We start from the raw sequence: 9934 nt of genomic DNA on the forward strand, positions 1-9934 counted from the left end.
TTTTTTTTTTTTTAGTTTTTCGAGACAGGGTTTCTCTGTGGTTTTGTAGCCTGTCCTGGAACTAGCTCTTGTAGACCAGGCTGGTCTTGAACTCACAAAGATCCGCCTGCCTCTGCCTCCCAAGTGCTGGGATTAAAGGTGTGTGCCACCACTGCCTGGCTGTTGTTCACTCTTAAAAGATGTTAGGAGAGGAACTTAAAGAGGACAGGATTTTTTTTTAACATAACTTGGATATTTTAGAGGGCAGGATTCTTAATAGATTTTTGTATGTTGAACCGTACTTGCATCTCTGAGATGAAACTGACTTCATCATGGTAAATGATTTTTTGTTAATGTGTTCTTGGATTTTATTTTCTAGTATTTTATTGAGTATTTTTGCCTCTATGTTCATCAGTAAGATGGGTCTGGAATTCTCCTTGGTTGAATCTTTGTATGGTTTGGTATAAGAGTAACTGTATCATCATAAAAGGGGTTTGGCAATCTTACTTCTATTTCTTTTTCTTTCTTTTTTTTTTTTTTTTGGTTTTTTGAGACAGGGTTTCTCTGTGGCTTTGGAGCCTGTCCTGGCTAGCTCTTGTAGACCAGGCTGGTCTCGAACTCACAGAGATCCACCTGCCTCTGCCTCCCAAGTGCTGGGATTAAAGGCGTGCGCCACCGTCGCCCGGCCCTTACTTCTATTTCTATTATGTGGATCCTTTGAGTATAGTTATTAGTTCTTAGTTCTGACAGAATTCTGAACTGAAACTGCCTTGCCCTAGGCTTTTTTTTTTTTTTTTTTGGCTGGAAGGCTTTTGATAACTTCTTCTCTTTCCTTGCAGGTTATAAGCTGATTTGAATTGTTCATCTGGTGTTGATTTAATTTTGGTATTTTATTGACTTTAGCCCTCAATTTGATTATTTCCTATCCTCTACTCCTGGGTGAGTCTGCTTCTTTTTGTTCTAGAGCTTTCAGGTGTGCTGTTAAGTCACTGGTGTGAGTTTTCTATACTTTCTTTATTTAGTGCTATGAACTTTCATCTTAGCACTGCTTTTATAGTTTCCCATAGATTTGGGTATTCTGTGCCATCATTTTTGTTGAATTCCACAAAGTCTTTAATTTCTTTCTTTATTTCTTGCTTGACCTAGGGGTGGTTTAATAGAGCACTGTTCAATTTCCATGAGTTTTTAGGTTTTCTGTGATTAGTGTTGTTACTAAATCCTAAATTTAAAACATGGTGATCTGAAAAGACACAGGGGGTTATTCCATTTTTTTGTGTGTGTGTTGAGGTTTGCTTTGTTACCATGTTTGTGGTCCATTTTAGAGAAGGTTCCCTGAGGTGCTGAGAAGAAGGTATATTTTGTGTTTGGGTGGAATGCTCTGTAGATGTCCATTGATTCCATTTAAGTCAAGACATTTGTTAGTTGTCTTATTTTTCTGTATAACCTGCCCACTGGGGAGAGTGGGGTGTTGAAGTCTCCTACTATTCTTTTTTTTATACAAAAACAATCAACATGTATTTATTTAATATACATTGTAAGAACTTAAGCAGACTTAAGTTAAAAAGACAAATAAAACAAAAGTAACACCACAGCGTAGAAATCAAGAAAAGGACAGACCATCTAAGAAAAAAGACGACACAAGGAGAAGCTTGTGACAGGGCTCTTGACTGGAGACCAGCTTTGAATAGGTTTCTTGCAGGTACTTCTTAAATGCTGTGGGGGTTTTCCAGAGCTCAGCAGCGTGTGTGTTCAATGGGCTATCGATGTTGGGTTCTCCTAGCAGGCTCTGGATAGACAGCAAGATGGTCCTGACATCATACAGCGCGGACCATTTATCCTTGAGGATGTCCAGGCAGATGTTCCCCTGGGTGTCTACGTTGGGGTGGTAGCAGGGTGTGAGGAACTTCACCGTGGGTGCGTTGTAAGGGTAGCCACTAGGGAACGCGAGTGAGAGTTTATACCTCAGGTCTTCATATGCTGTGCCGGCTGCTCCATGCATGGATGGGCCCTTCTCATTTGAACAGGTTGTCTGATTCAGGGAAGGCAGAAATCCCTTTGTCACCAGACATCATGAGGGTCATCAGCTCCTGTTGTAGCCTCTTGCCCACTGGCCGGGACCACCCCCGCTGGGCTCGGCTCCCTTGCGAACTGCCGGAATGCTGGCAGCAGCTGGGTCGCAGTTTTGCGAGGCCATCCAGAGGACGCAGGCAGCGAAACAGGAGTGTGGAGACGAAAAAGCAACTTCCTCCTACTATTCTTGTATGGGATTTGATGTGCAATTTAAGCTTTAGTAATGTTTCTTTTACATGAGTGGGTGTTCTAATATTTGGGGCATAGATGTTCAGGATTGAGACTTCATCTTGATGAATTGTTTCTGTTATGGGTATGAAGTGTCCTTCATCTATTCTGATCGGCTTTACTTTGAAGTCTATTTGGTTAGCTATTAGGATACCTATACTTGTGTGCTGCTTAGGTCCATTTGATTTGAAAATCTTTTTCCAACACTTTACTCTTTGGCAGTGTTTGTCTTTGAGGTTTAGGTGTGTTTTAATTTTTTTTAATTAATTTATTTTTTATTGAAAATTTCCACCTCCTCCCTTCCTCCTACTTCCCTCCCCTCCCCACAACCCCCTTCCTCTCCTTCTCCAGTCCAAGGAGCAGTCAGGGTTCCCTACCCTATGGGAAGTCCAAGGTCCTCCCTGCTCCCCCCAGGTCCGGGAAGGTGAGCATCTTGGTGTGTTTCTTTTATAAAGCAAAAGGATGGATCCTGCTTTTGTATCCATTTTCTTAGCCTGTACCATTTTATAGGTTAATTGAGTCTATTGATATTAAGAGATGTAAATAACAAGGGACTGCTAGTTCCTGGTATTTTTCAGTAGCGGTGTTTGTGTTTCCCTTCTTTGGGGTTTGTGGGTGTTAGGATATCTGTTGCCGGTGTTTACAGTTAGCTTCTTTGGGTTGGAGTTTTCCCTCTAGTACTTTCTGCTTGACTGGATTGTGGATAGGTATTGTTTAAATCTGGTTTTGCCCTGGAATATCATATTTTTTCCATTTATGGTGATTGAAAGCTTTGGTAGGTCTGGTGTCTGTGGTCTCTTGGTGTCTTCAGCACATCTGTCCAGGGCCTTCTTGGTTTCATGGTTTCCATGGAGAATTTGGGTGTTATTCTGATAGGTCTGCCTTTATATTATACTTGGCCATTATCTTTTGCAGCTCTTAATATTCTTTCTTCGTTCTCTATTTTGCATTTTGATCATTATATGTTGGGGGAGACTTTTTTGGTCTAGTCTATTTGGTGTTCTCTAAGCTTCTTGTACCTTCATAGGGATATTCTTCTTTGGGTTGGGAAAGTTTTTTTCTATGATTTTTTTTTTGTCAAATATAGTTTCTGTTCTTTTGAGTTGGTGTTGTTCTCTTTCTTCTATCCCTACTATTCTTAGGTTTTAATTTTTTTCATGGTGTCCCAGATTCCCAGGATGTTTTGTGTAAGGAATTTGTTGGATTTGTTGTTTTCTTTGACCAATGATTTGATTTCTTCTATAGTATCTTCAGCATCTGAGAGTCTCTCTTCTATCTCTTGTATTCTGCTGGTTACACTTCCTGCTATAGTTCCCATTTGTTTAACCAGATTTTCCATATACAGAATTCCCTGCATTAATGTTTTCTTTATTGCCTCTATTTCAGTCTTCAAGTCTTGAGCTGTTTGTTTCATCTGTTTGATTGTTTTTTCTTGGTTTCTTTGATGTCTTCCAATTTGTTGTCTGTCTTTTCCTTGGTTTCTTTAAGGGAATTTTTATTTCCTTCATCATCCTCCTAGAGTTACATTGGGGACCCCATCATTTTCACAAAGCTACATCGAAAATCATTTCTTTTGTTTCTCCTGGCTTAGGATGACTAAGTCTTTGTGTAGTATGACCACTGGGTTCTGGTGTTACCATGTTGCTTTCTATGTTATTGGATGAATTCTTGCATTGGCACCTATCCATCTCATCCTTCAATTGGTGCCAGCAGTGTCTTTTCCTTTTGTTCCAATCCTTAAAGTGATGGTTTGTGTCTTTGAGACCTGTTCTTGGCCAACTCTGTGTTTCAGAGAGCCATGCCACTGAGGTCTGTCTTTGTACTCTCTCTTCTTGGCCTGCTCTTTTGGTCTGCACTCCTGGGTCACACTCTTGGTCCAGTCTGTGCAGTCACAGCTTGTGCTTCAGGGTCCCTGTCTTAGGCCATCCTGTGAAACTACATCTTGTGTTTTAATGTTCCTCTGAAGTTGCAAGGTGCTGGGAGGTAGCATGGGAAGTTTTGGTGGTGGAGTGAGACTTGTAGCTTTCAGTGGCTGATGGATGGTGTGGAGGTGTTTGAGCAGCACACCTGGAGGAAACTTACCATTTGGCTGGCTAGTGAACTGAAGCAGGTAGTGTTTGGGCCCAGAGTTTTGCCCCAGTATGGAGGTCCTAAAGAGGTTGTCCTGCTAGGTGGGTCATCACTCACCTCTTGGTCCTTTCTGTGTAATAGCAGGCTGTGCTGCAGAGTTCCACTTAGGTTGCGGGTGCATGGATAGGAGGGCTTGGGGCACAATGGGACTTGTAGCTTTCAAGGTTCAATGGATGGGATGGGGGTGTTGGAGCAGCCTCCTTTCAGGAAACTCAAAGGCTAGCTGGCTAGGGAAGCTGAGGCCACTGGGGGAGGTCCTGGGGTTTTGCTCTGGTATGGAGGGCCTAGAGAGTGGGGTGTCCTGCTGCATGGGTAGTCACTCACCTCTTGGTCCCCTCTGAGGAGTAGCAGGTTGTGTTTCAGTGTTCCATTGAGGTTGTGGCAGGGGTTTGTAGGGGTATAATTGGAGATTTAGGGCAGAATGGAACTTGTAGAATTCAGGGTCCAATGGATCATGAGTATATTTCTTAAACTTCAGTTTTTAATTTTCTTCACTTATTGCTTGTTTCTTTGCTTTTCACTTTCACAAGACTGGGGTTTCTGTATCTTTGAAGTCTTTTTGTTTTTTGTTTTTGGTGGTTTGGTTTTTTTTTTGTTTCTTTTTTTATTTTTCCATTCACTTCCTCCCCTCCTCCCATTCCCCTCCCGCTCCCCCACACCCCCTCTTCCCTCCCCATTCCTCCTTAAGAGAGGGCAGGGAATCCTGCCCTGTGGGAAGTCCAAGCACACCCCCCCCCCCCATCCAGTCCTAGGAAGCTTTGCATCCAAATAGACAATTGAACTAGGGTCCCAAAAAGCCAGTACATGCAGTAGAAACAAGTCCCAGTGCCTTTATCAATGCCTTCTCAGTCAGCCCCCATTTTCAGCCACATTCAGAGAGTCCAGTTTGATCGGATGCTCACTCAGTCCTGGTTCTGCTGGATTTTGTGAGCTCCCATTAGAACAGGAAGACTGTCTTAGTGAGTGGACCAACCCCTCGCAGTCCAGACTTCCTTGCTCATTTTCTCCCTCCTTCTGCTCTTCAACTGGACCTTGGGGGCTCAGTCCAGTGCTCTGATGAGGGACTTTGTCTCTATCTCCATCTGTTGCTGGACTAAGACTCTCTCCAATGGGTTTTCTGGTACAGGATTTGGTTTGGGTTTTGTTTTTTTGTTGTTTTTTTTTCAAGACAGGATTTTAGGTTGTTTTAGAGCCTGGCATGGAACTAGCTCTTGTAGACCAGGTTGGCCTCAAACTCACAGAGATACACCTGTCTCTGCCTCCCGAGTGCTTGGATTAAAGGTGTACATCACCCTTCTCTGGCCAACAAGGCTTTAGTGGGTTTTTCAAGACAGGGTTTCTCTGTGTATATCTGGCTCTGCTGGCACACAAACCATACAGCAGGTTGTTCTCAAACTCACAGAGATCTGCCTGTCTCTTCCTCCCAGGTGCAGGAGTTTAAAGCATGCACCACTATTTCCTGGCCAAACTTGCATTTCTTTATATCCCTTTTTGTGTGAAAATATGGTAATATTTTATTGTGTGATTTTATACAATAGAAACTATCTTTACACTTGCATACCACACAGGAGAAATGGGTCCAATGTTGTACTAGCTATTCTAAGTAATTCATTCTGAATTAAAGGAGCATGGTTTTACTGACTGCGTTTCCAGATGTAATTTTGCATGAATTAGAATTAGTGTGTTCTCTTAAACTCTGTATGAAACACAAAGTCTAGGGAGAGTTGATGCACTGGTACTAGATTTGAAGAGAGTTTACAAACTTCCCATTCATTTCGTGTCTTTGCTGTCACTGTCTCATTTTATCACCATGGTGAATTCCTCTCAGCTTCCATATCATTTCCAAAGGAAATTTCAGGGAAAACTCTCTGTCATCTATGGAAAGGGACATATGGACATTCCCAATGGCCCTGACTCCATTCTGATTTTTTGAAATGTGTTTTTTTTAGCATAATAGACAAAAATACTAATAAGAGTTTAAGAACCAAAATTCTGATCTCTTTGTAATCAAGAACTATGAGAAATTTACAAGGTTCCATCAGAGACTATTATTTATACTTCTCTTGCTATATTTTCTCCCAGACTGAAATCAGGTACAAGTATGTGATCATGTAATTTGGGTCCTTTTGAACTGTTCCTTACCTATTTCTTTGATTCTAATTTAGACAAAGTTTGCTGTGGGGCAATGGTCATGGGCTTTTTAAAGATTTGTCAATTGTATTGTTTTAACAAAATGCTCATTGGCCATTAGCCATGCAGGAACTATATGCTGGGTGACCAAGCAGGAAGTATAGGCAGGGCAGATCAGAGCAGGAGAATTCTGGGAAGAGCAAAGGTTCAGCCTGTAGTTATCACCCAGAGGCAGAGGACATAAGATGAGATTGCCTTGCTGACAAAAGGTACCAAGCCATGTGGCTGACACAGACAAGAATTGTGGGTGATTGTAGGATGTAAGGGTTAATAGGAAGCATGATCTAATAGGCACACCAGTTTATAATCAATGTAGACCTCTGTTTGGTTTTTTTGGGACTGAATGGCTACTGGACCAGGTGAAACAGAAACCTCTGTTAACAAATGTTGTCAATGTGGATAACTAAATCCAATTTAAACCTGAGAGGGCTTGGAAATTAATTCTAGACATAAAGGAACAGAGTTAAGCATGGTTTCTTGGTATCAGCATTTTCCTAGCTGGGCTCTGTTTGCTAGAGGCAAGCATTTCTCATTTAAGAGAAGCTTCCTGACTCAGCGTTAGCTGTAAAAACCTTGCAGCCCTTTTAAGAAGCACCACACCAAACACTTAAATGGTGTCTTATGTACAGTCACCATCATGCTTCTTGGTGGTGATAAGGACCTTGAAACTCCATAGAATTGTGGCAATAAACATGGCTCCTGCCAGTACCTCAGCCATGAGACTAGAATCTCAGAAATCTAAGGAATTGGGTGGATCCAGCTGCCAAAGCCAAGGCTTTATCCATAGCCATATTGCTTAGCAAATTATAGGTTTAAAGAGAAGATTCAATAATCTACATTTTTCTCCTATTATTTCAATTTTTTTTTTTTTGAATTTTCGAGACAGGGTTTCTCAGTAGCTTTTTGGTTCCTGTTCTGGAACTAGCTCTTGTAGACCAGGCTTGTAACACCCAATTTGGTGTTACACCCTCGGTACACTGTACCCAGCGCGAGTCCAGTAAGGGCCTGGAGACTGAAAAGAAGACACAGAGAGACCAGGGTCATTCGAAAGGAGATCAGCAGAATGCCACTTTATTCAGCATTGGGGGAGTCCTTATCTACCTGACTGTAGCACAAGGATCTCCGCCCAGGCAGGTGGGAAATTACCATATTAACAATGGAGTAAATGCCCTGCAGCTAACCACCAGGTGGGGCAGGCATAGCACAGAAACACACAGGAAGCTTAGTTAGTTGATCATAAACTGTCCCCGCAAATGCACCACAGGAATAAGGGAGACCAGGGCTCTACAGGTCCCCCTTTTGTATAAATTATGACTAGGCCTGTCTTGGGTGGCATTGGACGTCAGGCAAAACCCCTTACCCTTCATGGGAAAGTATCCAGGTCAAAACACATTTCCTGTCTTAGGTTGAGGCAGCCCCCCAAAAGTCTTTCCCGTCTTTGGCTCACTAGTTATCCATCACTGAGTTCAGCCAGATTTGTGCTGAAAGATTCTCTGGGGCAATAGCTAAGAGGACTTGCCATGTGGCAATATTGACCTGAGCTTGCCTTTGGCTCTGGCATCATAACCATGAAGATGATGCTCCAGCACAGGTAAGCATCCCTTAAGGAGACTGTGCCTGCTCAATCTTTAATAATTCTGCCCAAATTGGAGCCCTTTAAGTAAGGTCTCAGCGGTGGTGAAAATAACCCTGTTATAGCTAACTAGAATAATTTTAAGAGCCAATTTGTAAATTGTACACCTCAGGGTCCGTGAATAACAGCAATAAGCTTATTACTGTATCATCTAGCAGTGGTCTTTAACCACAACCAAGAGCAAAATTAACTGTAATATTCATTTGTAAATTTAGCTCAATTTGAATGCTATGGCATTTGCAACCTGCCCTGAGAAGGTATCCTTTGTGCTAGCAGGAAGCAACTGACTGACTAATGAAAAATCCAGCAGCTTAGCTGCTGTGGCAGCAACAGCTGTGGCTGCCGATACCATGGGATGGGTAGATGGGTAGACGGGTAGAGGAACAATCCTTGGCACTGGGATGGGTAGATGGGTAGACAGGTAGAGGAACAATCCTTGGCACTCGGACCACCGTGCCAGCTCCTCAGGAAACCAGCAACTCTTCAGTTGACAAGCCAGAATCTCTTTGATCTCTCCGCTCTGTCCTGTCTTCAGGCTTCTGGACAGGAAAATCCACAGCACGCACCAGTCGCTCAGGTACCCATATTGGATTGTCAGCATCCTGCGGGAAAACACAAACAGCCCCTCTTCCCCACACCAGTACAGGATCTGGACCATGCCAGGTGTCATCTGATAGATTTTTCCATTTGACATGAGGCATCCCGGAAGAATCTGGCCACCAATGCCTGTCAGCGGTGGTATGAGTTTGAGCATCAACAGTCAAAAAATTTAAAATGTATAAAATAAAAGATAAATGATCTCTGGGGGTGGAACCATATTCCCCCTTTTTACTTTTATGCAAATAGGCTTTGAGCGTATGATGCGCTCCCTCCACTATAGCTTGTCCGTGAGGATTATAAGGTATACCCGTTTTGTGAGAAATAGAAAACTCAGAACAAAATTTAGCAAAGCTAGTAGAGGCTGGTCCATTATCAGTTTTTACAGTTTTAGGAACTCCCATGTAGGCAAAAGCCTGGAGACAATGACTTTTAACATCTCGTAATCTTTCTCCTGTGTGACCTGAGGCAAAAATGAGATGAGAATATGTATCCACGGTTACGTGTACATATTGCATGTGCCCAAAAGAAGGAATATGGGTGACATCCATTTGCCATAAATGATTAGGGGCAAGCCCACGAGGATTAACTCCCAAATGGGGAACAGTTTAAAGTTCTGTACACAGAGAGCACTTTTTTTTAACAATATTAGTGGATTGCTCTCGAGATATCTTAAAATGAAATCTTAAAGATCCAGCATTGAGATGAAAATGTTTATGAGCTTTTTCTGTAGCTTCATAATATTCCTGACTCACTACATAAATTTGACGAGTAAGCTGATCAGCCAAAGCGTTTCCCTCACTCAAAGGACCAGGGAGGTCAGTATGAGCCCGCAAATGCCCTACGTAAATGGGTACAGATCCTGCCCAAAGCAAAGTTTGAATAGCCAATAACTGCATCTGGACTCGAGATACAGAGGCAACATAAGCTGCAGTTTCCAATGGTGCAAGAATATTGCTTACATACTGACTGTCAGTAAAAAGGTTAAATGGAATATCAGCATATTTCTCTAGGGCCATCTGGACAGCATCCAATTCAGCCACCTGAGCAGAGTTAGTATTAACAGACTGAATATCAAAATCAGGAGGGGAGGCTACTACAGCTCTC

At 42.4% G+C, this 9934-nt stretch overlaps 1 pseudogene; it reads right to left on the reverse strand.

The window, feature by feature from the left end:
• Nucleotides 1-1579: 1579 nt before the first annotated feature.
• On the reverse strand, nt 1580-2173 carry LOC121434587 (annotated as a pseudogene).
• Between the last annotated feature and the right edge of the window lie 7761 nt (nt 2174-9934).

This window comes from Microtus oregoni, unplaced genomic scaffold (genome assembly GCF_018167655.1).
Source record: "Microtus oregoni isolate MIOR12 unplaced genomic scaffold, Mior012 000044F_000, whole genome shotgun sequence".
Taxonomy (NCBI): domain Eukaryota; kingdom Metazoa; phylum Chordata; class Mammalia; order Rodentia; family Cricetidae; genus Microtus; species Microtus oregoni.